The sequence below is a fragment of the Gekko japonicus genome, unplaced genomic scaffold (genome assembly GCF_001447785.1).
Source record: "Gekko japonicus isolate JY-2015 unplaced genomic scaffold, Gekko_japonicus_V1.1 scaffold895, whole genome shotgun sequence".
Taxonomy (NCBI): Eukaryota; Metazoa; Chordata; class Lepidosauria; order Squamata; family Gekkonidae; genus Gekko; species Gekko japonicus.
In genome coordinates this window covers 42,286-58,053 of record NW_015172581.1, presented here as the reverse complement: position 1 = coordinate 58,053, position 15,768 = coordinate 42,286, and the positions used below count along the sequence as shown (strand labels likewise).

Genomic DNA, 15,768 nt, shown 5'->3' with positions numbered 1-15,768 from the left:
ATATTGGGTGGGTTGGGGGTTGGAAGCACGCCCACCCTGAACCAATTTTTATTTCCTGGGGCAGTCTCCAGAACACCCTGCCTGGCAACTACTGGGTGTTTTGTGTTTTTTACCCAGCTCGTTCCATCTTTCCTGCCCCCCTGCCTCCCCCTCTGCCAGGTCACCCCCTTTTACTTTCAGAGGGGGTTGCAGGTGCCATTTCATTCCCACAGCACAGCGCGGTGCCCTGCCGGCACCCCTGGGAGGCCACTCCCCCCCTCTTGCGCTCTCCCTAAACAACTTGAATCCTGATGCAGACAGAGGAGAGCTTTACACTGAGCCAAATGGGAAGCCGGCGCCACAGCAGCACGGAACAGCTTTACTTAGCAAATGCAGATTGGGCCTCAGTCTATGCCATTCTTAGGAGGAAAGGCCAGAAAAAAGTGTGATATTTTATTTTTATTTATTTAAAGTATTTTTATGCTGCCCTCCCACCTGATCAGGATCCATAGGGTAGGATAGACAGGATGTCTCACAAGTTGACTGCTGTCTTGCCATCTATAGGAAATCAATCAGATATCAGTCCAATATCTTTGCTAGCTTTCAGTGTCATTGCTACTACTGCAGGAGAGATAACAACTCAATAAACACAGGACATTTAGAGATTATAGGATCCTTCTGAGGTATTTTTGGAGTTAATTCTTCAAAATCAATAGCTTCCATAAAGGCCTTCTGATTACTTGAAGACTTAACTTATTTTTGTTATCTTTTGAGATCATACATGTTGGTTTATAAGAGGGAGAAAAGAGATGAAATCAGTCAGTCATTTGACCAGAATCTGCATTTCTTTTCCATATTTCTGAAGCAGCCCTGCTATTGCAACACCTTTCCAACAGCCACTATTGTTTTCCTCCTTTTTCAACCTTTCCTTCTTCCCAAAATCTATCTCACATTTCCTTGCTGATCCTGTGCTGCTGCATCCACTTTCTCCTCTTCTTGGGTTTCTTTAGTTCCCAAGAAGTACTTTGCAAAGTACACATGGCAGAGTCAGTGCCCATTCACACTCCCAGCCACATATACACATGACAGGCTTTTTCTGTGCTCTTCATCACAGTTGGTGTTGTCTTCCCTAAGGTATGCTTTATCATGCACATATAAACACACACAAACACATGTTCTTTTAAAAGCAATGGGAGATTAGTGAACCAGAATCTGAATTCATATCCTTCTAGCTGGTGTTTTATAGACAGCCAGACAAGCCATGAAAAATATCACTTTTGTGTTTAGTGTAGTGGCTAGAACCTGGACCCACTTCAGACTCTTATGAAATGTAGTTGACAAGCACTCTGATCCAAACCAAATATCATTACAAAACAAATCACTTGGCTGGCTACCACACATACAAAAATCCAAATGTCCATCTGTCTGTCTATTTGTGGTAACCATAACTCATCAGAAAATAAAACTAGGAATCTCAAAATTGGCCACCAGCTTCAGGATGGTAATGGGAGTCTCAGGGCCAAAAATTCCTTGCCCCTTTGCAAGATCTGGCTGTGCAGGAGCTGGGTAGAATTAAATGAAAAACTAAACCATGTACTGGTGGATATAATGATCTTTTAAGGATGCTGACTGTACTCGCTGGTCTTGCCTTGCTCAAATGCTGGCTTGGCTGATGAGTTTCGCAGGATCTGATCAGCAAATGGTTTCCCTCAGTCAGTGGTATACCTAGCCTATTTGGTGCACAGGGTGGATAATTTTTAACACACCCTCCTCTATTTTTCCCCCGTCAAGTCACAGCTGATTTATGGCGACCCTATATGGTTTTCAAGGCAAGAGATGTTTGGAGGTGGTTTGCCATTGCCTGCTTCTCCGTTGGCCCTGTTTAGCTGTTGAGATCTGACAAGATCTCAAACCAAAGAATCTCTGCAGTGGAAACTGAAGGTGTGTGGGACATTTTTACAAGCCCAGCAGTACCAGTGCAATCACAGAATGCCCAGCAAACCCAGTGCCATTGTGGCAATGCCAGCTGATATCAAGCACAGAATTACAGTCCAAGCGAGGGGTGTGTGTGGAAACCCAGCAGAACCAGGGCAATGTACAGTGCCCTGCAAACCGAGTGCCTTAAATGCATTCTGTCACCAAGCAGGATGGGATGAGATGATCTTGAGATGAGAAATGAAAATAAAGGGAGGGCATGGTAAAATTAGATGAAGGGAGACAGAAATGAATGAGAAACGTGTGGAAAAGAGGGAGAGAAATTAAGAGAGTAAAAGGTTGTTTTACCTTGCTGCAACCACCCTAACTACTGCTTTGCAAGATCTGGCTGAACTGGATGCAAGGAGAGAAAGGCTAGACTATTGGAGAAAATGACCTGCAGGCTGGAAATTACTATAGCAACTATCAGCATGCTGGCTTGGTTGTACGAACTATTAAACAAGTTTGCTTCAGTCTTGGAGACAGGAAAGTCTAGCCTAGAGAGCCTTTTGCCATGCTCAGACTGCCTTGAACCCCTAGTGGCTGCAGTTAGAACAGCACTAGAAAAATTTTAAATGCATTCTATGAATGCAGCACAACGCTGGGTTCAGGGGTCCGCCAGAGGACTTGGGCCCCCAGATTTTGTCCCTCAGTCCCCCAATCTCAGCAGCCCTGAACTTCCCAGGGTAGGAGGAACCCAAACAGGCTAACAGGGTTGACTGAAATAAAGGTTGCACTCAACCAGCAGCCATGCCCTCCCTTCACTTCCTGTGGACAGGGCTGATCCCACAGGAAGCAAAGACAGATAAGGGTATGGGCATAGCCAATAAGGCTTGCTTCACAAAGGCCAGAGATTCAGGCCAAGGAGGACCCACCCAATCTCTCTGTGTGTCTAATTGGCTGGAAGAGAAAGCAGTGAGGAGTGAGGAAGAAGGCCTGTCAAGGCCTAAAAAAGTAAGACTTTGGAGGGTGCACCAGCCAATACCAACCTTAGTGACACAGCAAAATGTCAAAGTTCTCATTTTGAATTGACTTAATTAACCAACAAGTGACATCATCATGCAGCAACATATGATCATTGCAACATATTTCCAGAAAGGAAGCTTTTTTTAAAAAGTTTTAAAAAATGACACCAAAGCAGCAGCCATAGAGCAAGGAACTGATTGGGGAAAACCGATAAGGAAGAGAGGACTTTTGTACAACATTTGGAGGAGCTTCAGAACGATAGATTTAATCCAAAAATGTTCACAGACAAATATTCCTAATTATTTTACGAATATGTACAGTGAGCCCCTCCTTTATTTAACACACTGGAACAAATTTTGTTTTCCTGTGGTGATCAGAAGGGTCAATGACTTTATTCGTTTCCATCTATGACACATTTGACTGCTCATATTGGCTACAGGCAGCTGTCTCTCATACCCCCATATGGTCTCAGTAAAGTGCACTATAATGTCACTGTTTCGTTCAATACTGGATTTTGTGAAATCTATTATACAACAGCAGGCTGTCTTATTCATACACAATAGGAACTCTCTCAAGTTAAGGTCAGATGCTGCCAGGGCTACTTCATGTTTAAAATCTTTACCCATGGGGGGAGCCCCCTAGTAAATTGGAATACTTCTTAAGAGACAGTTCTTCTTGCCTAGTTTTTTGTGCATGTATCTTTGGGCACGTCAGAGACGTCAGTTCTGACACCACCTACCCAAAGTCGTTTCATGCTCTGGGTCATGCTCAATCTCATACAAGTGTCAGAAAGGAAGGAAAAGTGTCAAGCAGTTTTCACCTGCTACTTTCCACTCTTACTCTGGGGCAGCATAGATCCACAATGATGGCTGTGAGATAGAAGGAAAGATGGGGGAGTGAATATTTGAAAGGGATTTGAGGCGCTCTATGCATTGAATTCCATTTCACTGTTTGGGTTGTGAGTAGGAATGAGCCTTGAGACTGTATAAATATCACATGCCTCACAGAGTACATGTCCCACTCCTGCAATTTTCTGATTTCTTTTATGACAGACATATTGCATGTATGCTCATAAGCGCCCAGTGTACTGTTCACATTCAAAGGATTATGTGACACCCCCCCCCCCAAGGTTCATGTGACTGTTTACATGATAGGGCAAGATATGAATGTCACTCTAATTCTGAACTGTTAAAGAAAGTTGATTATACAACAGCAGAAGCTGTGTTTGCACACGATTCCCTATTGAGAATTGTTAAAGATGCAGGGTTATGTGCATGCCAATAGATAGTAGAGATGGGCAAGCTCCTCCCTGGTTCTTTTCAGAATCAAGTGCAAACAAATGGAGCTATTATAAATCAGAAAATAGGGAAAGACACCACATGTATTCACTGTATGGCAGGGCATAAGGGACAACAGTGCCAGAAAACTATGCCTTTTGCCCTGCCATAAGCAGGGGACCAAAGTGAAACATTTTGCTTGCATCCACAGAAGCTTCTGTCTCTTTCTCTCTCTCCCCCCCCCCCCATGCTGTGGCCAGATTGCTGACTGGAGCAGGTCATAGGGACTATATCATTCCCAGTCTTGTTCCATATAGACTGGGCTTGCAATTTGATTCTAGTCCCAATTTAAAGTGCTGGTATTTAAAGCTCTCTACTGTGCTAAATTTTAAAGCTTTGAATGGCTTGAGGCCAGCATACCTGATGAACTGCCTACTCCCACATGAAACTCTTCTTCCACTGTGGTCATCTTCAGAATCTGAGCTCTGCTTCCTCTCTCTGAGGCGAGAAGGGTGGCAACCCTAGAAAGGGCCTTCTTGGTCATGGCATCTGTTGCATACTGGGTTCAATGTGTAGAAAAGACAGATGCTGAGTGATTAGCAGCTCATAGTTTACTAGTACACAACACAACAACAAACAACCGGCCAAAACGGCCAACTATATACAGTCCCCGTGCGACACCCACAGGTCCCAATGGAGGGTTTAAACTTCCCACCACAGTTCCTATAGGTGCTAACTAGGAGTCTCAGGATCCTAGTCCCTATTGTCCTTCGGAGCCAAGATCCGGTTGCATACTGCTGGCGCCTAGTGGCGGTCAGCGGACATAACAGCATCAAACCTTTGCAACTCCCAAGGCAATTCATCTATCTCCTTCTGTCATTGTAGTCTGTCAGTGGATGAAGACTTCTTTAGCATTCCCTCACTCTTACTAGTTCTCATCCCTGTCAGTTTGTGTGTGTTTGCATGTTTATGTGTTTATACGAGGGCTATTTTTGGGCAGGAACGCACAGGAATGGAGTTCCGGCTGGCTCCAGAGTTGGCCATGCCCAGCAGGAACTCATTAGCATAATAGGCCACACCCAGCAGCAGGAACTCATTAGGATTGGCTACATTGGCCTAACATGCAAAGGTGTTCCCCTTTTTGACAACAAACAAGGTAAACAGAATAAGAAGCAAAAGGTGGGTGTGGCTGGATGAGCACACTTCTGGTAATACAGGGGTGTGGACTCATATGCTAATAAGCTGTGGTGTCAGGGGTGTGGCCTAATATGCTAATACATTTCTGATGTTGGGTGTGGCCAATTATGCTGAGTTCCTGCTGGGCTTTTTCTACAAAAAAAGCCCTGGTTTATACTATGTTTAATTTGTAATTGTGTGTGTGTGTGTTAAATGCTTTTTAATGTCTGGATTGTTTTAAGGTTCGCCAAGTTGGGGACCCTGAGTTGGGTGGAAAGGTGGTGTAGCAATGTTTAAAATGAATGAATAAATAGAATCTTTTGTCTTAATCTGGTACTTGAGTTATTGTCTTCTGACCAGGCTCTATCAAGAAACTCCTCAAGACTTTGAGGGAAATGCTGAAAAAATGGAGCACAGTGATTCATTTTTGTGAAGAGGAAAAAAAAGGCTACAGTAGCTTGAGTGCCCTAAGAAATGATGGAATAGCTCACCTGCATGTGTTCCAGCTATCCATGTGAAAATTGTAATTACCTATAGATAGAATGAGGGACCATTCTACTATCGGCCTAAAATTTGGACAAGAAAACCCCATGGATTATGGTGCAGTTTATGGACCTCTCATCCTAAATGGGAACGAGAAGGAAACTGGATCTGGAAATGTGTTTCCCATTGAAAGCAATGGAAACAACTATTGGATGAATTTCCTAATAATTTTCTTCTGATATTAAATAATTTGATTCAAGTTTTTAAAATGGCCTGTGGTCCTGCTTTTCAGATCTATCTCTCTCTCTCTCTCTCTCTCTCTCTCTCTCTCTCTCTCCCTTCTCTCTCTCTCTCTCTCCCCGCCCTCCACATCCAGCTGCTGGCATGACCTTGGGTCAGTCAAAAGTTCTCTCAGAGCTGTTCTCAAAAGCAGTTCTAGAAAGAGCTCTTTCAGCTCCACCTGCCTCACAGGGTGTCTGTTGTGGGGAGGGAAAGGAGATTGTAAGTCGCTCTAAGATGCTGAATGAAGGGCAGGGTATAAATCCAATCTCCTCCTCTACCACCTCCTTCGTCTTCTCTCTCTTTCTTTGAACTTTGTGTATCTCTTTTTGCATATTGTAGAGGTGGAAGAGGTCCTCCTCATTTGTCTTCAGAACCAAGCTCCAACAAATTGAGCTATTAGTGGATAAATCAAAAAATAGTGTGGGTATTTCCTAGCTTTATTCTAAGTGCTCAGAATATTGTGGGGGGTTACCACCCCCACACATGCTGTCACTATGGAGTTCTATGTGACCCCCACACACACAATAGCCCCTCCCCACTGTTTCCCCAACTTATCTGCTCCTGTAGCTGGGGAGGTGACAGCACACTTACCTGCCACGGTTGTGAAGGTGAGGAAGAAATCTGCCTCCCAACCTCTTGTTTCTTCCTCTTCTCCTCTTCCCCCACATATGCCTTGAATGCAGAGTATCCATTGCAGCCCTTACTCTAAGTACTATAATTCTCAGAATTCACTAGGTACTCCAGGCAGTAGGCCTACATGATGCCCAGAGGGAGAAAAAAAGAAGGTGGGATGAAGAAAAGAGGCTGGGAGAATTTCTTGTGATTTGGGCTAGTGGGCCATCTTTCTGGACAGCCTACTCCCATCCACCACTGTTAACCATATAACTCCCTAGTAACAGATGAAGGTAAATTGGGAGTTTAGAATGAAGGAGGACAAGGGAAGAGGAATACTTTGGTCTCAGATTTACCATACAAATCAGAGAAGAATGGTGCAGCTGTGATGTTCACCTCATTAAAAGCTGTTGAAGCTCACACTCCAAGCCAAAGTTCAGGGATACCACACATGAATGTTTACAGTTTGACCCATCTGGTTATTTGCCCCATCCAAACTACAATTCCAGCCAAGTTTGTCTTCATGCACCTGGTGGATGCAACTGCAAGAAATTTTATTTGCCATGTCCTGAATCCTTTGCTTGATTTCCTCCTGATGATTTTTGCATAAGGAACATTATGAAGAATAGGCTGCTAAAATGGAACTCCATTATACATTGTAGATTTTGTTCATCATATTCATTTTCCCATATAAATAAAAGCCGAATGGTGGTGGCACTTCTCTAGAACATTCCACACGCTCCAAAATCAGTTCGCTCTCTGATCTGTCATTCAGAGGGTCTCCCTATCCACTGGCTGCTTTGCCTGAGTCCTGCCTCCAACATTCTAAACATTTTGCTAATCACCTCCCCCCCCCCATAGCCAGTCAGAACACAGAGGCTATTTGCATATGCAGCCTCATTGGCCTTTGCCTCGGAACACAGAGGTCATTTGCATATGCAACTTGATTGGCTTTTGCCTCTAACATTCTAAACAGTTTTGCTGTTCTGAGGTAAAATGTGTCCAATCTCCAGGTGAGGGCTGGAGATCACTCAGAATTACAACTGCTTTCCAGATGGCAGAGATCAGTTCCCCTGGAGAAAATGGTGGGCTCTGTATCCTTATATGCTGCTGAGGTGGCCCCCATATGACAGCCAATGTGACGTAGCAGTCAGGGCTTCAGAGCACGGGAGAGGCTGCAGGTGTGTGGGGGGTGGAAAGCTGAAGAGTGAGGGTGAAATAAAGGTAGGTTGATGATTGGCTGGGAAGGAGATAGGGTTGCCAGCTCCAGGTGGGAAATTCCTGGAGAGGTGAGGGATGGAGCCTGGAGAGGGTGAGGTTTCAGGAGGCGTGGGACCTCGGACAGGTACAAAGCCATAGACTCCACCCTCCAAACCAACTATTCCCTTCTGGGGAACCATCATTGCTAATCTCCAGGTGAGGGCTGGAGATCACTCAAAATTACAACTGTTCTTTAGGTAGCAGAGATCAGTTCCTCTGGAGAAAGCGGTGGACTCAGTATCATTATACCCTGCTGAGGTCGCCACAGCAAATTGACACTGAGTGCCCAAGGCCGGGGCACCCGCCCAGAGCCTCTTTTTAAAGGCTGTTGTATTTATTTCCACACGGGCCTTTTTCCTAGTAAAGAAATATGTAAAAGACTGGAGATTTTCAAAAGTGTGCCTAAGATTTTGACTGCCAACTGCAATAAGGCATGGCTGTAGCTAAGATCTGCAAGCAAAATACCAAATCCTTTGATGCACACTCATTGCCAGATTATGGACCTAGAGTCCCCCCCCCATTAACGAAGAAGTAACACTTCTTCTGAGGCCCTGTTATATGAACCAGAACATTTAGAAGAATTAGTTGATTTTTATAAAGAAGTAGTTTGATTATATTCATATTACTTACTTTTCTTCCTTTCACTTTGTACACTTTTTACTTCTTGGTAACTAAGGCAACTAGTTTTACAGGTATCATGATACAAGAAACAATCCTAGTATACTTCTAAAAAATTCTCTCTAAAGCACTTCTGAAAAATATTATTTTATAATGACGGAACACATAGAGAATGCATGATGTGTTGGCATGAACTCATACTACCACTAGTAAGTAATGTATGCTTTGAATTTGGAAGGATTGTTATTCCTTCTTTTGAAAGAAAACTAGGCAATTGTTTTCTGCAAAGGGTCATATTTGTGGCCCCCGGTTTCCAAACCATAGGTAAAATGTTAAGAAAATTGTGCTCTTAGACCTTAGTGGTTTCTGATATGTTAGATTAAGCTATAGCTATGAAGGTGGACACAACAAGGCAGGGCTGTGGCTAGGGCTGCGAAGTGGGGGCGGGTAAACCCCCACTTTGGAGGCCCGATTTCTGCCGCCGCGGAATCGGGCCCTGGGGGGAACTCCGCCCCCTGAAGCACAGCATGGCTGCGTCACCAGAGGTGACGCAACCACGTTGATCACGTTGGGGGCATGGCCCCGATCGTCGGAGGGAAAACTCTATAGTTTTCCCTCCGACGATCGGGGCCATGCCCTCAACGTGATCGACGTCGCACGTCACTTCTGGTGATGTGCTGGCGGCGCGCGCGCATTTCGCACACGCACGTCCACCTACAGCTCCCAGAGTTCAGCGAGGCTCCTCCGCCACCAAGGTAAATAGACTTGGCAACCCTAGCTGTGGCTCAGTAACAGAGCATCTGCTTGGCAGGCAAAAGGTCCCAAGTTCAGTCCCTGGTGTCTCCAGCTAAAAGGATCATATAACAAGTGTTATGAAAGACTTCTACATGAAACACTGGAGACTACTACTATTTAGAGTATACAGTACTGACTTTGATGATCCAGTGGTCTGATTCAGTATAAAGCAGCTCCATGTGTTCATGTGTTCATGTGTTCAAGGTATCTGCAAACATCTTCACTTAGTTTGCCAATGATTGTTCCAAGGTTGCCAGCTCTGTGGTGGGCAGTTCCTGGAGATGGTGGGGGTAGAGCCTGGGGAGGGAGGGGTTAGGGGGGAGGACAGTCAGCAGGGTATGATGCCATAGAATCCACCCTCCAAAGCAGACGTTTTCTCCAGGGCAACTGATCTCTGCAGTTTGGAGATCAGTTGTAATTCCAGAAGATCTCCAGGACCTACCTAATGGTTGGCAACCATGTGTGGCCCTTTCTGGAAAAGTGGGACTTGGCAGAGATTATCCATGCTCTAGCAAAATCCAGATTCGATTACTGCAGTGGGGTATACATGCACTGCCTATTTTATTTATTTCTTTAAAATATTAACACCCCACCTTATCTCTGCAAACTCAAAATGGACTATGAATATGGCTCATCTTATTAACTATACAGCTGCATGATTGTTGAGATATATAGGCTGAGGGCTTATGGAAGGCTGAGGATACAGGCTGAAGGTCCTTTAAGGTAGATTACATACTCTACTTCATTCCAAGTGCACTTGCCACAGGGTTGGTTAAAGATTAGGGCTGCAGTGGTTAGTCATTTAGTCAGTGAAATTAGCTAACTGAAAATTGTCTGTCATTTAAGAAGTCATTCCCAAAAAACTACACCAGAATGTTTTAAAATGTTTAATTGTGTTTAGTAGAACACGAGAGGGAAGGCTTCTTCTGCTATGGCGCACACGGTGTCATCTAAAGGCAAGTTTGGAGGAGGAAAAGGGCTGGTTTTGCCTTTTGTTTGCAGAAGTGAGCTCCAGATGGTTTTCTTTTATAAAAAATTGTGTTTTTCATTCTTCCTAATATGCATTTTTTTAAAAATTGGTGGGCGCAGGGGGGGGGGGCGCCAGAAGGGATCCTCGCCTAGGGTGCAAAATAAGCTGGGGCCGGCCCTGTGTGCCCAGGCGCTGCTGGAGAAGGGCTGCAATGTAAGGATGGGCGAGCGCGAGGGGGTTGTGTGTTCCTGCAGCAGCAGCAGCTCTTCCCGCGCCCTGCCGTTCCCCTTCACTGCGGAAGGCTCTTCGGCTTGGAAACGGATGAGCACCATGTCCTAGAGTCGGATTCGACTGGCTTTCGAGCAAGGGAAACCTTTACCTTTACTATATTTACAGGGCTTGTTTGCTGAAGTAGGTGTGGGACAGTGCTTTAACAACAGTGGCTCTGTAGATCAAGGTTTCTGAACGGGAAAAGCTGTGACAAAAACACAACTAGTATTAACAAGCATTTATTTGAGCGTCTTTGAGAAGAAGTTGCCCCTCACCTGGGATCCCTTCCTCCTTCTCCCTCCTTATTCTAGGGACTTTGTTTCTTGGTAGGATTTTGATTCCTTCTAGGAAGTACTTGGTACTTGCCCATTTTTGTCCTGTGGGCGCTATAAATTGGGCCCAGGGAAACGCGTGTAACTTTAGGAACTGCCAAAGAAAGAATTCCTGATTTTCCCAAAGAAGCTTGCAACTTCTTTTCACACCCTGGGTGGAGTCATCCCGGCGGCACGCGCGCAAAGCATGCACTCCACAGGAGGTCCCAGGACAGGGCTAGACTCCCCCACTTTAAGGTAAGAACGATGCTTGTGGGGCCCCCCCCCACTAAAAAGGTCCTAGCTACGGGCCTGCAGCCCTTGCTCACCTGCAGGCTGCTGTATGAAGAGGAAGGGGCCAGAAGATGTTCTGGATGGATGAGCCAGCTTCTCATGGGGTTAGGGTGTGAGGTTAACCTGGGAGACCCAGGTTTTGTTCACCACTTGTTACATGGAAGCTAGGTGGGTGGCCTTGGGCCAGATGCACACCCTCAGCCTGACTAACCTCACAGGGTTGTTGTAAGCATGCAACAGAGGAGGGGGAATGCTGTAAGCCACCAGGGGGTTTGCTTATAAGATGAGTGAATGGATGAGGCTCCTAACTGTGTGTCTGCTCCAGGCAGGGGCTCCTGTGGCACTTGGAAGGAAGGCATCTGTGCTGGTAGCACTGAGGGGGCGGGGGATCATGGGGGTTCCCTGAGTCAATGTCAGTGGGGAGCCACTGCAGTGAGTGGTCTCAAAGTATTCAGCAAAGGCCTTGGTCATGGGGTAGATTGTCATGCAAGAACAACAAATGACAATGAGTGTGTGCCTGTTTTTGGCGTGGGTCTATGTGGGGGGGGCACGGCAGGAGAGGAGAATGGGGCTCTCCCAAGCTGCCCTTCCCCACCTCCTAGCTGTGACATGCAGAGGCATCTGCCCCAGTACTGGTGCTCCCATCGACCCAAAGCGCCCTGCCCCTCATGCCGCCCCACCACGACACTACGCCACAGGGCCATGCTGGGGCGGAATCAGGCCTCGGTTCCTGCCGGAGCACACCAGAACGCCGATCCGCCAGTCAGGAGCCAAGGGGGCGGGCACATAAGCCCCGCCCCCTGCTCCCACCAGCCATCAGTTGGGCAACCATGGGGGGAGGTGAAACGTTCCCCGCCTCCCTGAGCCCCTGGGTGGTGGCCTTGGACTCGTAGGGGCAAATTCTACTTCTTGCGTGTGATGCCACTCCGACATCACATGCGAGAGGTCATTCTGGCTCCCCCAGCTCTCGGGAGGGGCTCTTTAAAAAGTTATGGCTGCTGTCGCTGTTCTCGGTGGCAGCTGTGACGCCTCAGAGGGAGGGGCAGGGTGAAACGTTCCCTTGCCTCCCTGAGCCCCGGGGTGACGGCCTTGGACTCGTAGGGGCAAATTCCACCTCTTGAGTATGATGTCCATTCTGGCTCTCCCAGCTCTTGGGAGGGGCTATTTAAAAAGTTATGGACGCCGTTGCTGTTCTTGGTGGCAGCTGCAAGAGGTGCCGCTTGGACATCACACACGAGAGGCCATTCTGGCTCCCCCAGCTCTCGGGAGGGGCTCTTTAAAAAGTTATGGCTGCTGTCGCTGTTCTCGGCGGCAGCTGCAACGCCTGCGCGGGGGGGAGTGGCAGGGCAAAACGTTTCCTTGCCGCCTTGAACCCCAGGGTGGTGGCCTTGGACTCATAGGGGCAAATTCCATGTCTTGCGAAAGGTCATTCTGGCTCCCCCATCTGTCCTTAGGGGATCTTTAAAAAGTTATGGCCCCCACCCCCGCCGCTTTGGTGGCAGCTGCATCCACCATGGGGTGGGGGGACTGCTGAGCTGCCCTCCCTGCCTTTTTCAGGCTCTGGGCCTGGAAAACGGCCTGCAGAGCCACGCCCCACCCTTTCCTCCTTTTTCAAGCTCCGCGCTAGAATGCCAGGCCTGAAAAAGGACCAGCCGAATGTCAGTTTTGGCCCTATTATATCCTATGGGCCATTGAAGTGAATGGCAAAAACATAGGGTATATTCTGGGGGCTGGAGGGGAGGAACTCTGAGGGAGAGGCTCCAAACTCATAGGGTAGCTGCTGGAGCCTCTCCCCAAGATACCAACCAAGATTGAAGAACATTGGACCAGGGGGTCAAATTCTACGGGCCCCCAAACAGGTTGCCCCTATCCCCTCCATTGTTCTCTATAATGGGAAAAAAGTAACTTTGTTTCCCACCATAGAGAACAATGGAGGGTATCTTGGGGAGAGGGTCCAGCAGCTACCCTGTGAGTTTGGAGCCTCTCCCTCAAACCCCCTCTCCTCCAGCCCCCAGAATATACCCTATGTTTTTGCCATTGACTTCAATGGCCCATAGGATATAATGGGGCCGAACTGTGGGAAGCCAATTCAGATCAGAGAATCTGAATCGGCCCGCAGCAGCCTGAATGGGCCATTTCCGGGGGTGCATTCAGTTCAGACTAACCGAATGCATATCCCTCCAGCAGCCAGCTTGCTTGGGCTCTCTGCAGCCTCCTGAGCAAGCCAAGGGAAGGGAAGGTGGTTTAAACCGCCTCTCCTTCCCTCCAGCAGCCGGCTTGCTCGGGCTCCCCGAGCAAACCAAGGGAAGGGAAGGTGGCGGAGCAGCTGGAGACAGTGAGCCTCAGCTCCACAAGTAATGAGCCCCGCCCCCAGCAGCCCTCAGGCTGCTACTGAAAACATCAAACCATCCAAGCAGTTCTGTTGATCATTACCATAAATAGCAAGGTTTCTTCCAACAACTGTTCTATGAGGAAAGTTTAAGAACTCTGTTCCAAGAATGCTGAGAAACCTATATTAATTAATAGATCTATAGATCTATATTCATTAATGGAGAATTTCCCTTAAATCTGAAAAAAATATTCAAAACCTTGAAATATGCCAATATTTCAGGCTCACAGTACAAATTTTTTTTGGGGGGGGGGGGGAATGGTCTCTGAAAATTTATTTCCAAATTTGAAATCTGAGTTCTTTAGATTTGTCAAAATCTCTTGATGGTTTAGGTTTAGGTATATGTTAAATTATGATTATGTGCTATCTGTTGCATAAAGTTCTATATAAAATATTTGAATAGTCATGTATTATCCATTGAATATTCATCATCAATGTTTTGCAGAGAAGAACTTTGAGGGGGAGAGGGAATATTTTTCATCTGTAACTTTCATCCACTTATCCTGATGCTCATGGTTCACCTTGAGCTTCCGTGATTCAATGGAGTCTTTTTTATTTGAAATTGTTCTTCGAAACCTGATCTGTTTTCAGTATTTAATAAAAAAATTAATACAGTTTAAAATAAATCTGGATTTGCCATAACACACAAGATTGCTTCTTGATATTGAACAGCTCTGCTGTCTCATTCATTTGTAAAAACACAGGTGCTTGTTTCCTTTTCAATGCTGCCTTTTGAATCATAATTTCACTCTCTACAGTGTTAATATGCAGTCAGCAAGTTTTCTTTTAAAAGGTCATTAATTCAACAATGCTTGCTTATTTCCTTGACTAAAAACCTTAGTATAATATTCAGTAAATGTTGCTGCAGCATTAACTGATTACAATCTAAATAACTGCAAGAAAATAGCATTAAAGAACAACTGGATTACATTCCCTTTACTAGTTGGTTATGCTATTTGAGACAGCATATGCAGCAGAGTGCTGGACTTAGAGGAAGACTTCAGGCTAAAATTCATACTCCACTGTGAAGTTTATTTAGAGTGCAAGTCTAAGAATGTCTACTCAGGAGTAAACCCCATTGAGTTCAATGGAGCTCACTCTAGTAAGTGTGCAGAGGCAGACTTCAATCATTTCTGTGCTGTCTCATAGCCATAAGATTCCTGGGGTGGTATAAAAGATATCAAAACCCAAAAAAGCCAATAAGATCAACAGCTGTAAAACTACATTGAAACTGTAAGCAGAAACTGCTAGCAGTACAGTGTTCATTTTGGTGAAGGAAGGGGGCAATTTTTACTAATTCTGCCCTCCCAATGTAGACTCCTTAAACCAGCCCCATACTGCTGGTGAAGATCCATAGAGTCCTCCCACAAAGACCAGAATTCCAGGGAGCTCAGTAGGCAGCCACCAGAGGAGGGAGGAAAGTTCCATTCTATGAACTTCACTCTGCTTGCCGAAATTTGGGTTCCACTTCTCAGCAGACAAAATCCTGAATGGTTCAGTTTAACAACATACATAAAATAACAAGATAGAAAGCAAATCTTTTAATTTAGCAGCAATTAAACTTCACATTTTAAACAAGGAAGCGAAACTAACCCCAAATACCTAAGGGGAAATAATGTTTACAGAGTACCTAAAGCCATATAACGATGGAGTTGGCTGAATACTTCCTTTTAAAAAAAGGCCAGACAGACCCAAATCATATCATGAGTAGCTAAGCAGCTCAAGCATAAGCCTCTTTTTAGGGCCAATCTCTCTCAAGAGCTACTGAAAACACAGTTCAAATTAGGGATGCTGCAAATTTTGCTGTGAACACATTCAGTAGTTGAATTTATCATGTTCGAAGGTGGTGATTAGATGTGAGCCAATCACTCAGTCTGCTTGGTTCATGCTGAGCAGTTGCAAATGTCTGCCAAACCAGTTTGCATCAGGTTTCCCAAAACTATTGATGTGCAAGGATGCTGCTGATTCAAACTGATCAGCAGCCATTTGCATCACTAAGGACCACTTGGTCAAACACTAAAGAGTAAGATTTTATTGAAACACAGCATTTATTGATGACTGATTTATAGGATTTCTGAGTGATCTGATTGTTTATTTAAACAATTTCCTGCT

General features: G+C 45.7%; 1 protein-coding gene across 1 annotated transcript in view; it reads left to right on the top strand.

The window, feature by feature from the left end:
* Nucleotides 1-15,768, top strand: part of LOC107119027 (serine/threonine-protein kinase TNNI3K) — a gene marked incomplete at its 5' end in the record, with an annotated part of 96,807 nt that overhangs the window by 63,951 nt on the left and 17,088 nt on the right. The window lies entirely within an intron of this gene.